This window comes from Mustela nivalis (genome assembly GCF_964662115.1).
Source record: "Mustela nivalis genome assembly, chromosome: 1".
Taxonomy (NCBI): Eukaryota; Metazoa; Chordata; class Mammalia; order Carnivora; family Mustelidae; genus Mustela; species Mustela nivalis.
In genome coordinates, this window is record NC_139020.1 from 9,430,126 (window position 1) to 9,453,611 (window position 23,486).

The 23,486-nt window shown below is 42.3% G+C and overlaps 1 long non-coding RNA gene across 1 annotated transcript in view; it reads left to right on the forward strand.

Moving 5' to 3' along the window:
• The first annotated feature begins 247 nt into the window (after positions 1-247).
• The window catches only part of LOC309862581, a 46,265-nt gene continuing 23,026 nt past the window's right edge, over positions 248-23,486 (forward strand). Inside the window, exon 1 of the long non-coding RNA XR_014310592.1 lies at positions 248-330. This is a non-coding gene — a long non-coding RNA (uncharacterized lncRNA). The remainder of the gene's footprint in view (positions 331-23,486) is intronic.

Below are 23,486 nucleotides of genomic sequence, written 5' to 3' on the forward strand. Positions count from 1 at the left end.
GGGTGGGGGGTTGGGCCAGGAGCTGTGTACAGCAATCCTGAGCTCTTGCTACATATCCGAAGGGAACTTGCCCAGTACACAAGTAGGCAAGTAAGCAGGAATGGGGCCAAGAGTAACATGCACACCCTGTCTGCCATCAAAGGTCAGGTCTGGAGAGTTCTCCAATTGCTTAAGAATGAGCAATCAGGAAAAAAGCCACACAAAGCAACAAAAGTCCCATTTAAAACACGCATAAATAAGAGAAATGGCACATCATGTTATAACACATCTCTGCAAACGGTTTCCTGCTGGAATTAAAAGATGTGAGAAAGGCATCTGCTCACTGCACAGGTGATGGGGAGACAGCACCTCCTAAAATAGGATTGGGGGGATTGGGGTGCCTTGTGGAGAGAATGTGCTTCCATGTCATTTGGCAGGATTTAGACACCTCAGACCTTGTCTGGGTAGGACTGTAAAGAGTTCGATGACGCATTAAGGAGTGTGCATTTTTATTTTGCAGGTTTTGGATTTTTTTTTTTCTTTCTTAAAGCTCAGGGGAGTAATGCAATCAGGCTGTTTTAGCTTTGTTTTAATTGATGAAGATTATCCTAGCTGTAGAGGGAAGAATGCCTTGGTTATGGGAAAGACAGAGGCAAGCAGGATTGTTGGGCATCCTCTGGATGAAAGATGATCTCATTCCAAACTGAGGCAGTGGTGGTAGGGATAGAAAAGACCAGATGGAGAGGAACCTGGGTGTCTCAGTCTAATAAACATCTGACTCTTGGTTTCAGTTCAGGTCATGCTCTCAAGGTCTTGAGATGGAATCCCTGTGTCGGGCTCTATACTCAGCATGGAATCTGCTTCAGATTCTTTCTCCCCCTCCTTCTGGCTCACTCTCCCTTTGTCTCAAATAAATAAATAAATAAAATATTTAAAAAAAAAAAAAAGACCAGATGGATTTGAAGGGAGTTCTTGATATGAACATGGAAGCAACTACTGATCAATGTGTTCATTTGTGGGGTCAGATGGAATGGAAGACAAGGGGAAGCAGGAAGCATGAGGAAGGCAACGGGTGAAGAAATGATAGGAATTAAGGTTTCTAGTGTTGGGACTCGGGGTAAATGATGACTCAATCAACAGAGACCAGAGTACAGAGGAGACACAGGCTCGAAAGGAAAATAATGGGAGCTGTTAGAGAAACCGGAGTATGATTTGCCCATGGAATATCCAGGAGTTATAACCCAGTTGTATTATATTAGGCTTTTACAAGTAATTCTGTTTAGGGAGATATTATTAGACTCGTGTAAGTCTAAGTCTTCATGATCATAAGCTATTTCAAAACAACACTTCTGCATGTGTGCCAAAAAGTTCATTTTACTTTTTGGCACTTCAAGGATCATCTTGGTGTTAACGCCGCTCCAGAAAGGGACTTAAATCTTACATTTCTTAAATCTGCAGGTTTAAGCTCTCAGATTCAGCTTCATGATTTAATTACTCCTAAAATGTATCGAATGCTTCCCATATGCAAGACACTGTGCTAAGTGCTATAAATACAGGAAAGTGTCCAAACTCTGTTTATGTGTAGAAATTAGTCAAAGGAACCCATGGAGTATCCAGCTTGAAGAGAACAATTTAAGATGCGTGTCGAGCCTCAAGGCTGGTGAGGAGTCCAGGAGCTGAGTTTATGCTTGGCATGGAATCAGAAAGTGCCAGGTGAAGGATGCCTCAGGACTAAATGTTATCTACCGCAAAGAGGATTTGGAACAGTGGGAACGACCCTGTGGTTGTGCCTGTTGAAGAGTTTACTTCCTAGACCCATAACCCTGTCTCTGCCTGTTTGCTGAATTCATTCCATTGCATTGCAAACACTTTGTGCTCCGTCTGGTGGAGACTTTGCAGCTATGGTAATGAAGTGACTATTGAGGGAGTATCATGCAGGCTTTATGATACAGGAGTCCTCTCTTAATTGGGAGGTGCTTATTTGGGAAATCTACTCCTTCAGGATGTGATCAGAGAACCGATTTAGCCCTAATGATATTTAATGGCAGTGGCTGGAATTTAATGGGGAAGATAATTTCATGTAATTGGGGGGCCTTCAGGTGAGTTAATGCTCTTGAGGGCACAGCATCTGGGGCGGTGTCTGAGTCAAATGTGTTCTTCCTGTCTGCATTTCTCCTCCTGCAGCTATGATGAACATGAGCAACCCTAGAGAGCTGTGGAGGGTTGGCTGCTGTGTTCTGATCTCCGGGTGGATCTCTTCCTAAGAGAATGGCCTAGGGCAGGTGCTATTTCCTAAGGGAGACCCCAGTCTGTTTCAGTGTCAGCCCAAGGTTTAGTGTAAATTTCTCTTTTAGTTCCTTTCCTTTTTTAAAAGCCATAAGTCAGTTTACCTGAGTCATTCTTTAAATGGACCTGGCAGAGACCCTGACACGTAGGTGGGGAATGAACCGATTGTAATTGGGGCTGCTACCTCTAGATTAGAATGCTGTTGGCCCATGGTGCTGCTCTGTAAATATGGAAACATCACAGTGACAACATGGTGTGATGAATCAAAGCTCCTTCTGGGTGCTTAAACACAACCAAACTGTCATTTCAGGATTCACTGGGGGGATCTAACTATCCCTCTGAGTCAAGTAAGCTCAGAAATCATGCCTGTTGACAGGTCGATATTTTTCATTGATGAAACACCCAAGGCTAGGCCATGAAAGCAGTGGCCAACTGGCCGGTATTAATGTCCTTTCATAGGTTAAAGACCTAGATAGGACACTGAATAATGTTAATATCCCTACAAATAATGAAAAGAATTATTACTCGTCATCAAGTGGTTTTGGAGTTTCTTACTTCATGACAACATCACACCAGAAATGAGCAAGATCAACTTGACAAATTAGGCTTTCTGGGGCACTGTGAAGGCTACAGTACGTTTTCCTGTGTTCCACACAGAAAACATGCTGTGTTTCAACTTAAATGCTTTGAATTTCCATGGGAATCATCTGGCTGTGATAAATGTGGGCACCTTTTATCTCTGAATGTCATAAGCTGAAAGTTTGTATGTCCCCTCCAAATTCATACATGGGAACCTAATCCCCAATGTGACGGTATTTGGACATGGGGCCTTTGGGGAGTGATCAGGTCTTGGGGTGGAGCTCATGAGTGGCGTTGGTACCCTTATAAAGGAGGCCCCAGAGAGACTCTTCCTTCCCAGCATGTGGGGACACAGCAAGAAGACCACCGTCTGTGAAATTCACCAGACACTGAATCTGCCAGCACCTTGATCTTGAACTTGCCAGCCCCCAGAATTGTGAGAAACAAATGTCGTTTATGTCACCGGACACATGACACTTTTGTTATAGCAGCCCGAACAGAACAAAACACTGAGGTGATGATGATGATGATGACGACGACAATGACAACGACAGTGGTGAATTATTGTATCATCTGCATGGAAGTGACAACATTTGGTTTAGCCAGGCTACCTGCCCTTAAATTTAAAGTCATTTTAGGGAGGCAAGGCAAATGCACTGGTGTCATCAGCACAGATCCTCACAGACACTGGTGACTCACAGGTGGACTTTTACCCCCAAAGAGGCATGGCTTGTGAAGTGCTGCAGAGTACCCGCACTGTCCCTCATCCCCCACCCTGTGTAGTGGGAATGGCTCAGCTATAGTGACAGCAGAGGTGCTCACATGAACCTAATCTGATGGCACCTCAGATCATGATGCTCTCTTCACATTAACAAGTTAACGATACTGTAGGTTCCCCAAGAATGGATCACAAACCAGGCATATTTTAATGGTAAGACAAGTTTCTGGAAAAGGTTTCTGAGTAAAAGTCAGTATAAATGAATAGTGTGCAAGAGAATGTTCTGGAGCCTGGAAATAGGGGAAAGGGTGAGGAAAGGCAGGGATTCAGGACTTACCTGTGGATGATACCCAATTCTAACTCAGTGATTTCTGCTCACCAGGAGCTGCACTGAGCATTTCATGCAGATTTTGTCATTTAGTTCCCACAACAACCTAATGAGATGAGAACTGATTTTACCCTCATGTTACAGATGAAGTAGTGGAGGCATAGTGATTTACTCAAGGTTATACTGTAATTAAATTATAGAATCAATAACCACTGCACTACCCTGATTCTCCAATGCGAAAATGAGGAGTGTTTGAAAAGAACTCAGGAGGAGGAGTGAAAAGACACAGCAGGGTGACCATGGGAAAGGTGACCTTTACTGAGATGACACTCATCAAGAAGAGAAGTAGAGAAACACCCACTAGAGAGAAGATGTAGGGTTGGAGACATGACATAGTAAGAATGAGATCTGCAGCGTAACAGGCAGGGACCATGCTGGAACACAGCTGGACAAAATGGAAGTGGGATAGAGAAAGGCACCCCTGGGCAGGTGCAGCATGGGTGGAGAGAAATGGCCAGGAAAGCCTTAATTCTGATGGAATGAAAGATATATGATTCTATTCAAAGTGAGGAAAGAGTGTGTGAAAATGTCCCCAGCAAAGGATTCATGTGGCAAGACTTTCTGCTCATGCAGCTCTGGGCCCCAGGGAAAATTCTGAGATGCGCCTTGACCAGGCTGGAACGTCCCAGGCCATCTCTCCTTTGGTGCTCACCTGGACAGGTGGGAGTGGAGCCACTGGATTCAGATCCTTTCTGTTGTCACCTTCTATTCCTGCTTTCAATTTTGATTCTTTTTATACTTTTTCTGTCATTTACACTTACATTTCTGTCACTTACTTACATTTCCTTCTGAATCCTGTTGACCTCATGAAAACGGAACTAAATACAATGTCATGATAAATTCTCTGTAGAGTTTTGAGTATCTAACATTTCAACTTTTAACACTTGATACATTAGATTATAAGTATTTTTTTTAAAAGATTTTATTTATTCATTTGAGAGAGAGCACTCTCCCGAGAGAGTGACTGGGGAGGGGGAGGGGAGGAGGGAGAGGGAAAGGCAGATTCCCCACTGAGCAGGGAGCCCCACATGGGTCTCAATTCTAGGAACTGGGGATCACGCCCTAAGCTGAAAGCAGACGCTTAATTGACTGAGCCACCAAGGCACCCCAGATTAGAAACATTTTTAGAAGATAATGTTAAGTGACACAAATAAAATGGTCCTTCCTTCCCAGGGACATCCAGGGGCACAGTTCAGTGGTGTCCACCAAGTTTGCTAGGTGGTGAGGTCTCCCATTGGGCTGCTGTAAACTGGAATGACCATGGATGCCTTAAGTTAAGTTATGTCTTTGACTCTAGGGTGGGATTTGAGCTTTTCCATCTCTGATGTCCAGATGAGAAAGCAGTAAATCTGACTTAGTTAAGAGAACTTGAGATTAGTTAAGCATTGAGCATTGAAGACTGAAGCATTCTGCTGGAATTAATGCCTGGATGGAAATGCAGTGGTGGCTTACAGAACAGCAGAGGGCCATGCAATCCCCATTGGCCACTAACCTTGGGAGAGCAAAAGTTTTGGTTCTCATAAATAGCACACAAATGCATGATAGCATACAGCAAAGAGGGTATAACTTGGGATCTACATCATACTCAACACACAAAAACAGATAATCTTGTCAAAAAATGGGCAGAAGACATGAACAGACACTTCTCCAAAGAAGACATACAAATGGCTAACAGGCACATGAAAAAAAAGTTCATAATCACTAGCCATCAGGGAGATTCAAGTCAAAACCACATTGAGATACCACCTTACATCAGTTACAATGGCCAAAGTCAACAAGACAGTAAGCAACATGTGTTGGAGAGGATGTGGAGAAAGAGGAACCCTCTTCCACTGCTGGTGGGAATGCAAGTTGGTGCAGCCACTTTGGAAAACAGTGTGGAGATTCCTTAAGAAATTAAAAATAGAGCTACGCTATGACCCTGCAATCACACTACTGGGCATTTACCCCAAAGATACTGATGTAGTGAAAGGAAGGGCCATCTGTACCCCAAGGTTCATAGCAAGAACCAAGACACCCTTCAATGGATGAATGGATGAAGAAGATATGATGTATTAGAAGAAGAAGAAGAAGAAGAAGAAGAAGAAGAAGAAGAAGAAGAAGAAGAAGGAGAAGAAGAAGAAGAAGAAGGAGAAGAAGAAAGAAGAAGAAGAAGAAGAAGAAGAAGAAGAAGAAGAAGAAGAAGAAGAAGAAGAAGAAGAAGATATGGTCCATATATACAGGAGTATTATACCTGCATCAGCAAGGATGACTACTCAACTTTTGTATCAACATGGATAGGACTGGAGGAGATTATGCTAAGTGAAATAAGTCAAGCAGAGAGAGTCCATTATCATATGGTTTCATTTACTTGTGGAGCATAAGGAATAACATGGAGGACATGGGGAGATGGAGAGGAGAAGGGAGTTGGGGGAAATTGGAGAGGGGAGACAAACCATGAGAGACTGTGGGCTCTGAGAAACAAACTGAGGGTTTTGGAGGGAAGAGGGGAGGGGGATTGGGGGAGCCTGGTGGTGGGTATTATGGAGGGCATGTATTGAGTGGAGCACTGAGTGTGGTGCATAAACAATGAATTATGGAACACTGAAGAGAAATAAAAAAAATTTTAAAAACAAAACAAAAAAAAGAAATATAATTGAGGCTATTTAAAAAAATAAAAATAAACCTCTGTTAGTACTATATTCAGGTAATTATCTGTAGAGGAAGGTAGTTTGATGAAGTCTTCTATAAAAGCAACAATATGCTGTGTGGATTCCTGATGTAGTCATTCTGTATATCGCCAGAGAATCTTGAGCCCTGGGACACCCACCTTTCTAGCCTCTGCTTCCAGGTAGCTCTGGGACAGTGGCTTGTTGGTGGATGCTGGATTGGTTTCGCTTGGAAAGCCCCCCAGTGTGGGTGCTCATTCATGAGCTGGCTGAGAATTGGAACTGACATGGGAGTGCTTCCGAGGTTCCCAAACTGACCTTGAGCCTGTCAACCTGCCACAGAAGGATTGGAAAGGATCTAAACTTTCAGTCTTAATCCAGAATGGTTTGGGTCTTTGGAAGATCTTGCAAACAAGAAGCAATCCCCTACTCTTAGAATTCCTATTACTGTCTCAGAAACCAACATCTCCTTGTCTATCTCAGATAGCAGGTAAAAGGAAGAGTACCCTTCAGACAACACTCCCTGGTTCCTGATATGACTATGTATTATAAGATCAACCTTAGGCAACACAAACATAAAAATGATGACATCAACTCTCGCAAGCCTTTCTTCAGCACATACACAAATCCTCTTGTCCTTTGAAAACCCTGTTTGGGTGATTAACCATGACCAAGAGATATATGAGGTACTCTGAAAGACACAAAGTGCATCTATAACCCAGCAATTCATCAATGACTGTAAGCAGCCTCATAAATAGTCTCCTCAAGTCATAGAACACTGAGGAATTTCGTCGAGGGAAATAGCAAAATTCTACATGTCCACCTGTGTTTATTGCAATGTTATAATTAGTGTAAAATTGGAAAAGACAAAAGCATTGAACAATAAGAAGATGAGGATGGTGAAATGATTCCCAGGTAAGCTCCTTGAAATGGGAGTGAAGGGGCTTGGTAAACATTCTCTCTCCAGCCCTGCCTCAGGCCTTGTACTATCTCTGTCCCAAATGGGTATGTGCTGTTTGCAAGACTATGTGTTCAAAAGTACTGAGCATCCTTATTTCAAACATGGAGGGATTATTAATTATTATGTAATTATAACCAAGTGTGATGCGTTTAGTAAGACAGGATTGACGTTCCTGTGGAACAGACCCACAGGAGGTCGAAAGGGTTTGCTGGGCAAAACTCAATTAAACGAAAAACAAAAAGAAATACAAGTGAAGAGTCAGAAGGTTTATAAATTGTCCAACCTGATCCTGAGAGCTGGTCCCTCACATCTGGTGTCAGAAATTATAGGAGAGAAGGCCTCATGGCCAGGCCACATGGGGGGGGGGGGACTCCTGGAGCCGCTGTCCCCACCCCAGAGTCCCCCAGGCCAGGAGGCCTGGCCTTGCTCTTCTGTGCCCCTTGTGGGGGGCTGGTGATGGTCAGCAGCCAGAGACGGTCCAAGAAGAGCTCAGGCCTTTGCACCGACTGACTGTCTGTTTACCCTTGTAAAAGATCTACAAACCCACACATTTGAGAATCTTGCTGTCTTCAGAGTCCTCTCTGCTGTACTTGGAATTTGCTTGACCTCAGGGAGATTCAGGGGAGAAAGCAGAATGACTCCTTGCCTGGATGGAGGGTTCTTATGCAGGAATTCTGGAGACTGTTATGACATGAGAATGCTGAGAAGAGAAAGATAAAAAAACACATCAGAAAGTAAAAAGATGGGGCGCCTGGGTGGCTCAGTGGGTTAAGCCTCTGCCTTCAGCTCAGGTCATGATTCCAGGGTCCTGGGATCGAGCCCCGCATTTGGCTCTCTGTTCAGTGGGCAGTCTGCTCCCTTCTGCCTGCCTCTCTTCTTAATTCTGATCTCTGTCTGTCAAATAAATAAAAAGTCTTAAAAAAAAAGAAAGTAAAAAGACAGGCAGATTGTGCATTCAGTGCTCATAACCATGTAAAATGTGTGCAGATTCTTAAGAATGGAAAGCGATTCTAGAGTGGTTATGTTGAGTGGTGCCCTCTTTTCCTTTCTTTTCAAATTTCAGTTTGTGAAATTACCTCATATATATTTTTTAATATCAAAGAAAAGGCAAGCTTCTCTTTCTCAATGAGCTTTTAGTCCAGGCTTATGTCTCACACTTTTTTTTTTTTTTAATTGTACCTCTGAGGAAGCTTTTTACACATTTTCGTTGAACTTTCTCAGCCCCAGTCTTAGTCCATCTGGTTGCTGTAACAAACGACCACAGAATGGGTGGTTTATAGACAGCAGACATTTATTTCTTGTAGTTCTGGCGGGAAGTCCAAGATCAAGATGCCAGCACGGCCGGTGAGGGACTTATTCCTAGTTCATAGATGGCTGTCTTCTGTTTCTGTTCTCACATGGTGGGAGGGCCAGGGAGCTCTCTGGGGTCTGTTTTATAAGGCACTAATCCCATTCATGAAGCCTCCACCCTCATGACCTCATCACCACCCAAAGTCCCCCCTCCTCATACGACCACCTTTGAGGGGCAGGATTTCAACAGATGAATTTTGGGAGGACACAAACATTCAAGACATAGCATGTCTCCATGAAATGTTAATACCACAGATAAATTGTGTATGGGTTTATGTACTATATGTATAACTGTGCTTTAGCCGTAAAAAGAAAACAATGTTCTTGCTCCCACCTCCAACCACTGAAGAACCACTTCTTGCCCTGCTAAGAGTCTGGGAAGCAGAGTCCAGATAGAGGCTGAGATGCAGGCACACCTGAGAGAGGTAAGGTGATGCCTAGAGGCTAACATCTGGGGCGGGGAAGAACAGCCACAGGAGATCACCAGAGAAGGGCAAGGAACAAACTCACTGGGTCAAGTTCAAAGTTTCAGTCTTCAGTTCAGAATTCAAATTTAGAACTCACCAAGAAGTATCAGTGACTTCGATCCACATCTTGTGCCAGAAGCAATCCCTCCACTAAAAACGAAAAGAAGTTCATTTGCCATGAAGCATTAAAGGATACTAGCAGGAGACAACCAGCTAAGGTACTGATGCATCCTCTCCCCTGCACCCTGAGCCCGTGGAAGTGATGACCAAACCCCAGGCCATGCATGTAGCCTCCATGCTTTGATATCTAACAAGGGACTCTCCTCCGACAATAATTATTGACCTTTAATGTCTTGCTGTAGTGTATCCAGACTAATTACGCTGCACATTTGTGAGCTCTTTCATCCTTTCCTTTTTAGCCAGTTTGAAAATGAGGCCCCAAGGGTGTGAGCTGATCCACAAAAGAGAAGGAACTATTAATCTTTCTGACTCTTCAAACACCTACTTCTTTTTCTAAGGAGGAGGGTTTTTGTCTTCTCCTTTCCGCCGACGTCCTCTTTTCTGCTTGAGAACGGACGAGGTGTAATGGGAGTTCTCAGCGAGATTTTGCAAGTCTTGTCTTGTGAGTGTTGACAGAATTTAACAAATTCATTACATAGAACCAACTGCTGTCAGGAGGGAAATCTAATTGGATGGCATTGGAATAGAATAGATGTGGATCTGAATAATGAAGCCACTGTTATCTACATTTTTTAAACAAGAAGAATCCTAAGATAGTTCTGTGGCATGGTTTTTGGTTTGGTTTTCCTTATACTTTCTAGTGTTATCAGAGAGTTTTAGAGAGTTTTAGAGACAGTGTCTTCCACTCCTAAACCGTTTGCCAAACATAATCTCCCTCTTGCCAATCTAATGGCACAACCTCGAATTTTACCGAGGAAGACCATGTATTGAAAACTGGAACAAAATTTTTAATGCTTTAAATAAACTGATTAAAGAATTTCCTATTCTGATTCTATTTCTGGTATCAGTTTTTCTCAAGGTTGCATTTACCTGTTTTATCCAAATTGTGGCACACAGGAAAGGAAATTAGCCATGTCCAAGCCCGTGAGGAATTTCTTTTAACAGGGAAAGAACGTGAACAAAATTCTTTCACCCTGGAGCCTGATCAGGATGAAATATGCAAGATCCTTCATAAATGGGCTTCATTTTATTATTTATGTATCTATCTATCTATCTATCTATCTATCTATTTATTTATTTATTTTGTGGGGAAGTGGGTTCCCCAAATTGAAGCCACAGTGACTTTCATGACATCATTCAAAGCACAGCTTTGGAAACTCCTCCTGTCCACTCTAGACTATATTCATTAAATCAAACAAAGAAGGCATTTTTAGGCAGGTGTTATATTACTGCTTATATTAGAGATTAAAGGTCCATAATGTGTTTTGAAGTTTGTCATTTTTTGGTTTTATATTTTCATAAATCAAGATGACAATTGGTTCCAATTATTGGTGACTGAGAGTGATATGGACGAAGATGTGTCTAAATGGGTAATTGGCATCAATTTTGGAGAAGTCTGCCAGGAAGTGAGTAGATGACATGTTAGTGACTGTTTAGTGGGAGGGCTGGCCAGGCCCTTTAGGGTAGGTAAAGACTCCCAAGACTTGTAGAGGTAGTTGTGGGAGGAAAGTATGTTCACTAAGGTGTTTGTTAGATGCTTTGAATGCATATATAATGGTGCTATTCTTTGTGAAGTCATCATCTACAGAGAAAAAAGCCCAGATAATCTTCTGGTATGATATAGTCTTTCAACAAATCATATTTAGAAGTTCATAAAAAAACCATAACCATGAAAAATATTTTGGTCCATGGCAAGAACTGAGTTGGAAGTCATCATGGTTGTCTGAAGTCTGGTAGCTTCATCATCATCAGGTCCTATCCTGGGAAGAGGCACTGATGAAGAGATCTTGTTGCTTCACATTGGATGTGACCCATGAGGTCATGCCTGTGTTTGATACTTCTAGCTGTGAAATCTTTTAATTTGGAGACCCTGCTGACTCACCTTTGGGACTTCAGAACTGGATAAGCCATGTGGCCAGTGACAGGTTGAAATCCAGTAAAAGATCTTTCTTCTGTCCTTCCAGCCTGCTGTGAACTTTGACAGTCTTGATTCTTCTATGCAGTTGTCCCTCCCACTGGTTTTTTTTTAACCTGAAAATGTCTTTGGCATTGTCTTCTGCATTTTCATTTCCGTCAATATTTAAATAAATATGCAGTGTTACTTATTTATAAAATTCCAATCAACATGAAAATCTTGTCCTCAATAGGCTACAAAATGTAAATAGTGAAACAGAACTTACTAGAAAGCAACCCTTCATGTATTTATACACCAAACAGATACTTATCAAGGACTTCATATATACCAGGTACTGTGAGTAAGCACAGATGTGACCCTGTCCTCATGGAATGTGAGAAGGGAGACAATGTGATCCAGAAGACAGACCATATGAGTCATGTAGAATTAGAAGTGGGTGCTGCCAGGGTGTGGGCCTGGTATAGCAGGGGACGTGGACTGGGTCAGGAGTTCGGGAGGTCAGGAAGGACTCCTCCAGGAAGTGATAATTAAACCAATTCTAAGGGAAAGGAAGGTTTCATAAGCTTCAGAGAACTTCCTGTGTATTGAGGTCATTGCTCTGTTTCTCCTGGGTTCTTATTTCTTTTCCCATGGTCATTCAAACATGGCAAGCAACACCCTGCAAAATCAGACTCTCAAAAGAGTTATTACCACCACACTCATGGTTTTGCAGTTTCCAAACTTCAAGCCCCAACAGGGTTTATTAAAGAGAAATAGAATGTCTCTTGAAAGTATTTGGCGGAACTCACCAAGAGGGAGTACCAAGCAGGCCCTGGGAAGCCCAGTGATTCTCATCGGTGGCTGCACGTGGAATTGCCTCAGGTCATCTAACCTGTATGAGTACCTGGGTCCCATCCTTAGGGAGGCTGACCTCATTGGTTTGGGGTATGGCCTGAGCATCAGGAGTTTTAAAAGCTCCCAGGTGATGTTCATAGGCAACCAGGACTGGGAATGACAACTCTAGCCTGTCTTCTCCCTGCTTCCCCCAGGGCTGTGCTGAAACCACTTGCTTCAGGGTGAGGTGAACCCCCAGACCCACCCGAGAACACTGTGGCACATCTCTGCACAGCTTGGTCCAGTAACATCCCTTTGGTAGCCAGAATGGCTAAGGTGGGGGGTGTTATACCACAGAACGCCACAGAACCTACCAGTCAGTTCCACTACCTGAGAACTGGTTGTTACGCAATTATGAACACCTCCTTGGCTGCCTGACTGCTCCTTACTTTAACCTGATTTGGTGTGTATTAAGGGAGAAAACGTGAACTTCATTTCTCCTTGGCAAAGGTCAAGGGGTCCATATAAAGATAACAGGTGCACTGAGCCTATGTCTCAGGAGCGCCCCATCACGGACCTATGGAAGCAAGTCACCAAGCAGGGGAACTTCACAAACTGTATTTTTAGATAGAATTAGAAATTGGGCAATTGGTTTCCCTGCCTCAGAGATCTCAAAATAGGTCTTTTGATAGGCCTCTCATTCCTTCTCTTCTCTCCTGTCTTTCTTTTAATTTTTCTGCTTTTGTCTGAAAGATGTCAAAGAGGTGAATGGAAAGTGTTTGTAGCATGTGCAGTCTGCTTTCCTGATGAAAAGGAATCATGATCTTTGGCAGGGAGGATCAAAGGACATTCAGAAGTCATACTGTCTATAATGAGTTTGTATGTGTGTTCTATACGAGCTGGGTTCTACAGAGCTCCCCCCATCCTGCCCCTCAGAGGGGAGTGCAGAGGCCCAGCAGGACAGATGGTTACAGAACAGAGTCTGTCCACTTCAGGTAGTCTCCGGGAAATCCTGAACAAACCTGGGCAAGGTGGTTGGCCCATGGTCAGATCTCAAGTTGGACAGTTATTTAGAGTAGGGAGGAGGATGCCTCCATTCGTACCTATCAGGACCAGATGGTCATTGCTAAATTTTCTATCTGACTTGTCTTGTAGCAAATATCTGTCTGAAACTCCATGCATTGAGTTGCTGTCTTGACCAATGGGCTTTAGAACTTGGAATGACATCCATGTGATAGAATATATAATAGCTTTGAAAAACAAAACAAAACAAAACAAAATGTTGGGGAGCAAGGCAAAGGAAAAATTAGCAAACCATTAAGAACAGTCATGAAGCATAGTCTTAGCTCAAAGGCCTAGAAAGGGTGACATGATCTCTATGTCCCTCCGAGGCTGTGATTAATATTGATGGATCACCATGATGTGGGCAGTGTTCATTAACGTGAAGGAGACCAAATAAGTCACACACCACGAATAGTCCATTTATGAATGATTAAACTATTTCACAGTCATCTATCACTTTAAGCTCAAATACTCAAGTGTAGTTAAAAAATCAATTCTAAGTAAGACTGAAAGGGGAGGTGGCCGGGAGACGAAAATGCTATCTCCTGCCTCTGGGGTTAGTTTCTGGGTGTTTCATGTGTGAGGCTGGTTTGGTTTTTCAGTCAAGCTGCCTGGTTTAGCTGGGATTCAAAGGCAGCTCTGCAGTAGAAACCCTGACAGCCTTTAATAAAGAGATATACAACGTCTCAGATGTATTGGAGGGAACTCTGATGCTTGTGGTTTTGTATATGGTTATGGTAAATAACTAACCCGCTGATTGTTGTGGTCTGGCCTTTGCTGGAAGCACAGGACCCCTGGAGACCCATCTAACCTACACCCCCTGCACCTAAGGGACAGCCTTGCTCTGCAGTGCAGGCCTGCAGCCCACCTCCCCGCTGAGTGGCACTTACTTTTAACCCACAGGAAAAAGTGGCTTTTTTCCCTTTGTTTGTGACATTGACAAGTCAGAGGCAGCCGAGAACTTTCTGCATGTTGGGGTTGTCATTCTGCATTTCCCCTTTCCCCATGACTGATTTTTCGAGATGCTCTCGGTAAATGAGCCCAAGTGGGAGGATGAGATGACTGCTGAGTCCTAAGCAGAGCTAGCTGCCCTCCAGGGGGAGGGCAGCCTTCACATCCTGACAGGAGGCGCTCAACCCGAACCAGAGAGCCAGAGCGGCAGGCGCCATCTCTGCCCCTGCCTCAAATTAGAGCGTGAACACAGGCTCCAGACGGCTCTCTGCTTCCCTCCTTCTCTCTCTCTTCTCTCAATCTCTCTCTCTCTCTCTTTCTTTTCTCCTCTTTTAATGGGTTAGTCTCCTATCCTCTTAATCGCTCCTCTGTGTCGAAGTGCTCAAAAGAAAGTGCCATTTTGGACATCAGCATTCACAGAGAGGGAAGTTGCAAAGCTGTAAGGAATGAACATTTTGGAGCAAATGTGAAAGCTCATGCTTTTGGTCCAGTGTTAGCATTAAAAAAAAAACGATTTGGGGGCTTGCAGCAAGCGGGGATGGGGACTCCCATGACTCCCGCCTGCCATGCCTGCCTGAAGGTTTGTGGCTCAAAAGAGAGAAAGCTGGGTTTTTCTTTCATCACACCAAACCTGTTATCAAGTGAAATGTGGAGAAGGTGCGGGGATTGTAATCTCCCCAACCTGCAGAAATGAGTAGTTGTTGAATTGTAAAAGGTAAGAGAGCTGTTTTCCTTGGAGCCCTTGGCAGCATTTGTATGATCCTTTTAAAAAAACAAAAGTAGGATGTTTTGACTTTAGGAAAGAACATTATGTCCCCAAAGTCCGCTTCCCATGAGCACCTCCCCTGTCCTCTGCGCAGTGTCCACTGAAAAAGATGCCTTTCCCATCACAGTAGGTTAGTGACACTTTCCTTGCTGAACAAATGCTGCTTTGAAGAGCCATTGTGTCACGCTGTTTTCTGCTACTAGATACCAGGTGGGAGAGGTAGGACTGGGGAAGGTTCTATAGAAACACCAGGGCTTCTCCTCCTCTAGTGCCTGTAATACTCACTAGATGCTTGTTCTTGGAGGCTTTTTGGTCTCCCATGTTTCCACACATCCCAGAGTGCTATGAGTGGGATTTTGGGTGATGATGTCACCATACCAATGCTGCTGGAAGACCTAGTTCTCTGCCACCTCTGCCCAAGAAAGGAGAAGCTGTCTCTGAAGACCACCCCCTACCTCTATTTCCTAGAATTATTTTCCCAGTTCCAGCAATGTCATTTTATTTTTAGCTTTATTTTAAAAATTCAATTAATTAGTATATAGTGTATTATTATTTTCCGAGGTTTAATTTAGTGATTCATCAGTTCTATATAACACCCAGCACTCATTACATTGTGTGCCCTCCTTAATGCCCATCACTCAGGTACCCCATTCCCCTACCTCCTTCCCCTCCAGCAACCCTCAGTTTGTTTCCTACAGTTAAGAGTCTCTTATGATTAGCAATGACATTTTAAAAGAAACTTTTAAAAAATATCCTCTGGATGTACACTATGGAGTATTATGCCTCCATCAGAAAGGATGAATACCCAACTTTTGTAGCAACATGGATGGGACTGGAAGAGATTATGCTGAGTGAAATAAGTCAAGCAGAGAGAGTCAATTATCATATGGTTTCACTTATTTGTGGAGCATAACAAATAGCATGGAGGACAAGGGGTGTTAGGAGAAGGGAGTTGGGGGAAATTGGAAAGGGAGGTGAATCATGAGAGACTATGGACTCTGAAAAACAATCTGAGGGGTTTGAAGTGGCGGGGGGGTGGGAGGTTGGGGTACCATGTGGTGGGTATTATAGAGGGCATGGATTGCATGGAGCACTGGGTGTGGTGAAAAAATAATGAATACTGTTTTTCTGAAAACAAATAAATTAATAATAAATAAATTTAAAAAATGATAAAAAAAGAAAAACATTAGGAAATATACAGTCATAAATCAATAGTCAAAATGTTAACCCTTATTAATATTTTAGTTAATCACAAAATATCTAAGATAGAGCAATGAAACAAGGACCAAATAAAGTTGGATAAGAAAACTTGAATAAACAATCTGGGGGGTTTGAAGTGGCGGGAGTGTGGGAGGTTGTGGTACCAGGTGGTGGGTATTATAGAGGGTAGGGATTGCATGGAGCACTGGGTGTGGTGAAAAAATAATGAATACTGTTTTTCTGAAAATAAATAAATTGAAGGAAAAAAAAAAGAAAACATGAAAAAAAAAATATCCTCTGGACTCACATACACACACACACACACACACACACACACACACACTCTCTCTCTCTCTCTCTCTATCTATATATAGATATATATATTTCAGGGCACACAGTTTATCGACAAGTCTAAGAGGAACAACACAGATCCCACCAAGGAGATCATGGAGAATCTTGTCTCCATTCCAGTTCCAAGCACTTAAAATTTCATTGCACCTCTCAGCTTGTCACAGATAGCTTCATTTCTTTTGCTTTCAGGACTGATGACTATTTGGTAGTTTTGGTTTGTGGCGTGGAAAGGCCCTTTGTTTGATGTTTGGTGACACCTGGACAAACCTGCTATCCCTCAGCCTCCTGACTCAGCAACCCAGGCTCTGCTCTCAAAGGTCCCATTTTCTCTATCACATCTCGTACACCCGGAGTCCTAGCCTTAGAATTCAGAATCTGTGTCTTGGGACTCTATGTCCGGGATGGGGCACATTGAGCAAATTGTACCCTTGGACATAGACTCTTTGTTCTTTACTGCCTTCTTGAAAACCTTTCCCTTGTCTGCCTTCAGCTTTTAGAACACAGGACCCTTCTCCTTAATGTAAGCATTAGTGCAATTGCCCAGAAATGAAGGTCATGTCCCTTCCTTGCACCAATATTATAGACACCCTTCTTTGGATCCAAACTTCTGGGTTTGTGATAATTTTTTCTCTTTAGACTGAAAGTCTTTGAACTGGAGATGTCCCAGTATTTCTTTCTGAAACACTACTTGTATTTGTTCACTGCCATAGCAAAGTACCACAGACTGGGGAACTCAAACAACAGAAATTAATTGTCCCACGATGTTGGAAGCTAGACATCCAAGATCAAGGTGTTATCAGGGCTGATTCCTTCTGATATGTAGTATGTATGTACGTACTCCTCCAACCCTGGTATGTAGATGGCTGCCTTCTGACTATGTCTTCACGGGGCCATCCCTCTGTGGGTGCCTGTGTCCTCATCTTTTCTTTGAACATCAGCTATACTGAATCAGAGTCCACCCTATGACCTTATTTCTCTTAACCCCATCTTCTTTAAAATCCCTATCTCCAAAAGAAGATTAAAAAAAAAAAGCTCCATCTCCAAATATAGTCATTTTCTGAGTTATTGGGAGGTCAGACTCCAACAATTGTGGGGGGACACAGTTCAAACCATAACACCACTGAAGATCAAATATCTATATTTTCATAGAAAAAGGCTTATCTTCTTCTAAGGACTGGCTCCCAATTTAGATTTTCCTTAAAGTAAGGGAAGGATTGGAAAAATATTTAAGAAGCTCTTTTTCTCTGATATTCTTTCTCTAAAAGGTACTTATGCATTGAGGAAACAATTACATTAATATCCAGGTCCTGGTTTCCTGCAATTCCCAGACCCCTTGCATGATTCTTTTGCAACCTTTCACTTTATAACAAAGAATATTGACTGTCTGAATGAAACATGTTGAACTTTAAATCTGTTAAAATTGCTACTGTGTATAGTAAGGTACTCTGCGGAGTGAGGGAGACTGACTTTGTACAAAAGAAGGAGATGAAAAATTTGGGGTAGTTCTGTGTTTTCTTTCCTTTTGAATTTAGATTTGTAGCCAGTTCATCTTCACTTCTGCTTCAGCTCTGAAACCCCCTTTCCCCAAAACGTACACATCTGTGTGGGGCATCCTTGCTTTTTATTTCATAATGACCAATTACACATTGATTATTGGTTATCTGCTTATGTAGTGTGCTCAATCTCTCAGCAATGACAGCCTCAAAGATAAGAGTTATGTCTGGAAATTTTTGACCCACCAACCCTGAGCACTTAAAATCATGTTAACAGGATGCTCAATCAATCTGCCAGTGATGATAATTCAGGTGTCATTGCTAAACCAGGATCCCCATGACTTTGATTCCCTTATCTTACAGATATATTTTTTATAGGTTAAAAAAACGGAGATTAACACAGAGATCAAAATTGACTACTCTGATTGGGCTATTCTTAACTGTTGACCCCTCTCCCTTCCAGGGAAGATGGCCTAAAGGATAACATAATCAATATGTAATGATCAATGCAATCATATGCCTGCCAACAATCACATCTAGGCACTGGCTGATTCTTTACCTGTATGGTGCTTCTGGTTTCTTGGGGGGAGAGGCTGAGGTGTTCTGGGGGTGCCCAATATTGATACAGAGACCTGGATACAAACACCTGTGAAGTTTTCTGCCACTTCTGAAGCCAGTGAATAAGCTCACTGAAGAGTTATTTCTCCTTCTATGTGACCCATACACCAGGAAAACAAATATGTGCCCTGACAAATCACAGCTTTTCAGAGGATGTGGTTGCAAATGGTAAGACAGACAATCATGTTATCAATTATACCCAGTAAGATTTAAAATCTAAAATTATTTTGGCTTGTGTTGCCACGGTCACTGGTGATATCCAGGTATATTTAAAAGACAACTAACTATATTTTACTGTGGCACACAATTAACACAAAAACAGCAGAACAATTTAACACAGCGTATTATGACCATCATCCAGAAATGGTCAGAGAGTCTTTGTGATCAGTTGGAAAACCGTGGCCACCTAGTTGTAGTATTGCTAAAACTCATATTTGAATGGAATGTGAGGAATATCTAGAAATTAAAGTGGCAATTGTACTTTCCCTAAATTTCAAAACAAACAGGCTGGGGTACAGTATCCTGGGAGTTTGGTTTGACTTGGTTCCTCTTGGGGCAAACCTTCAAGAGCTGTTTGCCTAAACAAAGTGGCAAGGCATGCAGGATAGAAGGGGCAGGCTCCTGGCAGAGACTCCCTGTTGGAAAGCCAGTATCAGTTTATAGGTTTGGGGGAGGGATTGAACGTGAATATGTACAAACAATAAGCAACCTGGAGCATCTCAGTGTACAAAAGACTCCAAGAGGAAGAAATTCACTGAACTGATTCAAAAATGCCAGGAACAGTATTTTATGTGGTCCCTCCAGTGACTAGGATGGGCACACCCCATTGGAATCCTGGTACACGCAGGAAACTGGAGCTAATACAAGACATAAAGAGACCCTATAGAAGAATGGGGCTCCTCTGGGAGGTGCCTTTGTTTGATGAGAGGGAAGGTTACTATGTACAAGTTCTTGAAGTAGCATGTAGGAACACATTGCTGTAAGCTAAATAACAAAATCTATGTTGCAAAAAAAAAAAATCTGTTATTTGCATCATTTAATCTACAGAGATATTTTACACTTGAGAAATGATTGTTTATCAGTGTGCTGGTGTGTTTTGACAAAAAGGCAAAAGTCCTAACATTTCATAATATGAAGGCATGCCCCAAAATTTGAACATTAGCTGCATATGTACTCTGTAGTGTTTTCTTTTTTTGTGTTTTTGATTTTAGCCATTCTGACAGGTGTGAGGTGATACCTCCCTGATGATGAGTGATGTTGAGCATCTTTTCATGTGTCTGTTGGCCATCTGTATGTCTTCTTTGGAGAAATGTCTGTTCATGTCTTCTGCCCATTTTTAATTGGTTTGTTTTTTGGTGTTGAGTTGTATAAGTTCTTTATATATTTTGGATACTACTCTTTTATCAGATATGTCCTTGGCAAATATCTTCTCCCATTCAGTAGGTTCTTTTAGTTTTGTCAATTGTTTTCTTCAGTGTGTAGTAGCTTTTTATTTTCAGGTAGTCCCAATAGTTTATTTTTGCTTTTGTTTCCCTTGCCTCAGGAGACATATCTAGCAAAATGTTGCTACAGCTCACGTCAGAGAAATTACTGCCTGTGTTCTCTTCTAGGATTTTTAAGGTTTCTTGTCTCACATTTGGGTCTTTAATCCATCTTGAGTTCTACAGCATTTGCTAACAGAGATACATTAAAAGTAGCCTCAAGAGTTTAAAAAAAACAAGTTTCAATAAATTTGATAGCCTATATACTTACAATGGAATATTACATGTTCAGAAAAAGATGTCATAAAAAGTTATGAAACCATATGAAAATGTTTTCAGTATAATTTACAATAGCAAGTTTAGAATGTATGTTGTATAAATCAAATTTATAAATAAATGCATTCATAGGCCAGAAGAGTGCATGCAAATACTAAGTGATTAATCAGAGATTATTTTAGTTTTCTTCAACAGATTATTCTAATTTTCTTCCTAATCCAAAGAACCATAAAAATATAAACTTAAAAAAAATAACTGAAGCAACATTTTCAAGCTGTTAAATGTCTTTCTCATTGTGGATACTATTAGTGACAAACAAATCAAATGTGGAAATTTAGTGTAGCCCACACATTCTCAATGTGACTGATAATGAGAATAGGAAAAAAAGATAGAGCCTCGTATGGCCTAGCATTTTTAGGAATATTGTTGGTAATTTGAAATATAGCTATGTTTCCCAACCACACTTAAATAGACCAAGTCATTAAAAGACCAAGTAAATTTTTTTTTTTTAATAAAATCTCCCTTGGGCCAAGTGTCCCAGTCTTAGCAAACGGTAGCATGTCAACCTCTGGTGCCCTGCAGGGTCTCCAAGGACCTGCTCAGGACAGCAAGGTGGGGCCCATCTGTGGTCTGCCGCTGACATCTCATCAACCCTCCCAGGACACACAGAAGTTTATTAAGAAGAATGTTCCATGCCCTGTTGGAAGCATCAAGTTGAAGACTCTCCCTGATAGGTATCTCTGAGCAGAATGCTGTCCTGGGGCCATGCCAGTGGCGCCTGACTGTCTCATTTCCAAGGCGGCAATTGAGTGATAATTGCAGGATCCTATTTGGAACAACACTGCAGCAGGGCCTGATAAACTTTGTAACTCTTGAGATAGAAATCTGAGAACTCTAAACAATTTATTTACAAAGAAGGACACAGATAGGCTTTAACTGCCTCATAAATCGGCTCTCCTTGACCGCAAAGACAGCAGATATGAGCTTCTTGGGGGAATCAATTAGCCCTGGACAGGGATTATTCTGTTGGATGGGTCTTCTTTGGTGGAACGGCTCTTGTAATTAACAGACTGGGCCAAGCAGTTACCAGCACTAAACTGAATAAGGAAAAGCCCTGGGGCTTCACTTTGAGGTTGGGGGTAGGAGTTCCCTGGGAATGCTCATAATGAACTAGTGAAACATGCTGCCTAGACACAATGTAAAAACAGGACCAGCATGGAATCTTTAGACCCAGAACTCTCAACCATGGCACTCTTGACCTTTGGGGCTGGATCTTCATTGTCGTGGAGACAGTCTTGCACACTGTGGGATAGTTGGCAACATCTCTGGTACCCTTTAACCCTTTACACAGCAGCAGCACCCCTCCTGCTCCCTGCTGTGACAACCCAAAATGTCTCCATTGTCAAATTGTTCCTTGGGATGGAGTCAAAACCACCCCCTCCTTTGAGAATCTTAGAATAATTTCCTGGCTTTTTCAATGTCATTTTACAGGGGTTAATTTCTTTTTTTTTCCCTTAAGTGCAGATTGATATTTGGATATCATTGCCTTCTCTCCTCTCCAGCCTTTCTGAGTGCCCCACTATACGATTACATGTTGGCTGATTCTTCCATCTTTAACCTGAAGCTTTGAAAGGAAACAGCTTTTATCTTCTCTGTTACATGGAGGGGGGTGGCGTGGGTTTGAATATCTATTGCTTTGCATGCAAATTTCCATCCTTTGATCACCTTCCCACAGCTTCGGGGAGATGCTGAGAATCCACCAGCCCTTCCAGTCTTGACCTTAGGTCTGTAAACAGACTGGAGGAAGCCTGGAAAGGTCATTTCCTTCCCCCCTGGCCAGAAGATGCAGGTTTTCATGCAAGATAATTTCAGGGTTTTCCTAGTCTTTTAGTTCAGAGGAAGTAAGAGAATGCTCCCTAATATGCTTCTGTCCAGCCTGCCCAGGGCCATAATGCAGAAATCCATATTCTTCTTCACTCATTAACCTATTTGCATATTGTTCTTCATGCTCAAATTTCTTCTTTGTCCTGAAAAAAAAATTGCAGGAAGACTTCATTTGAGCCAATTTTTCTTATTTTTTAGCCAGAGTAAAATAAAAAAGCTCAGGATTTTGGCAAATTCTACCACAGAATAAAGCAAAAGTGTTCTTTCATTTTGCACAGCAGTCATTAAAGAGAACTCAGACATTTGTTTTTCCTCCAAAAGCTCTTAATTGTCTAATGACAAAGGAGAATGTGTCTCCATCTCTGTGCTGTTATGTCTATGCTTTGTGCAAGGTCCGTCTCCAAAGCAACTTCTTATCGGACAGAGAGATGGCTTTGCGTGTTGACTGCACTCACTGTTAACACAAGCCATAAATTACATGGCTCCGTTTTTTTGTTTTTTGTTTTTTTTTTTCTCTCGTAGTCTAATCATTTCTCTGGGAAAAACAGTGTCCTGCTTGGTCTTGCCTTTCATAGAATTGTACAAACTCGTGCCAGAGTCCAGCATGTGGGGAGGACATCGGGCTTGTCTACTCACCCCAGACCAAGCGTCCTGCATCATACAATGTTGTTTTCCAGTGTCTGAGCTCTAGCAAAAATATTTCCCTACCTGTTGGAAAGTAAAAGTGTAGTTGGCAAGTCAAGGCTGTCGGGTGAAGCTGCAATCCTAGAAAATAAAACCCTGCTGAGGGGAAAAATGACAATGACAGCATTCCTTCACCTTTAGAATTATAGGGTGTAAGAGCTGGCCAGGACCTGAAAGAATCACTTATCCACCCCCTTGGTTCTTCAGATTAAGAAACTGATACTGAAAGATGAGAAGGGAGTTGTTCCACTTGAAGCAGCTGGTTAATGGCAGGGTTGGGGCAAGAACTCACCACGATGCTGACTCTTAAGCTCTTTCCATTGCAATTTACTACCTGTCCCCAGTACCGGCAAGGAGATGGCCGGAGACAGGATGCTTCTGCCTCAGGGCCTTTGCATGGCTGCTCTCTGGCTTTAGGGATCTTCCTCCAGATAGT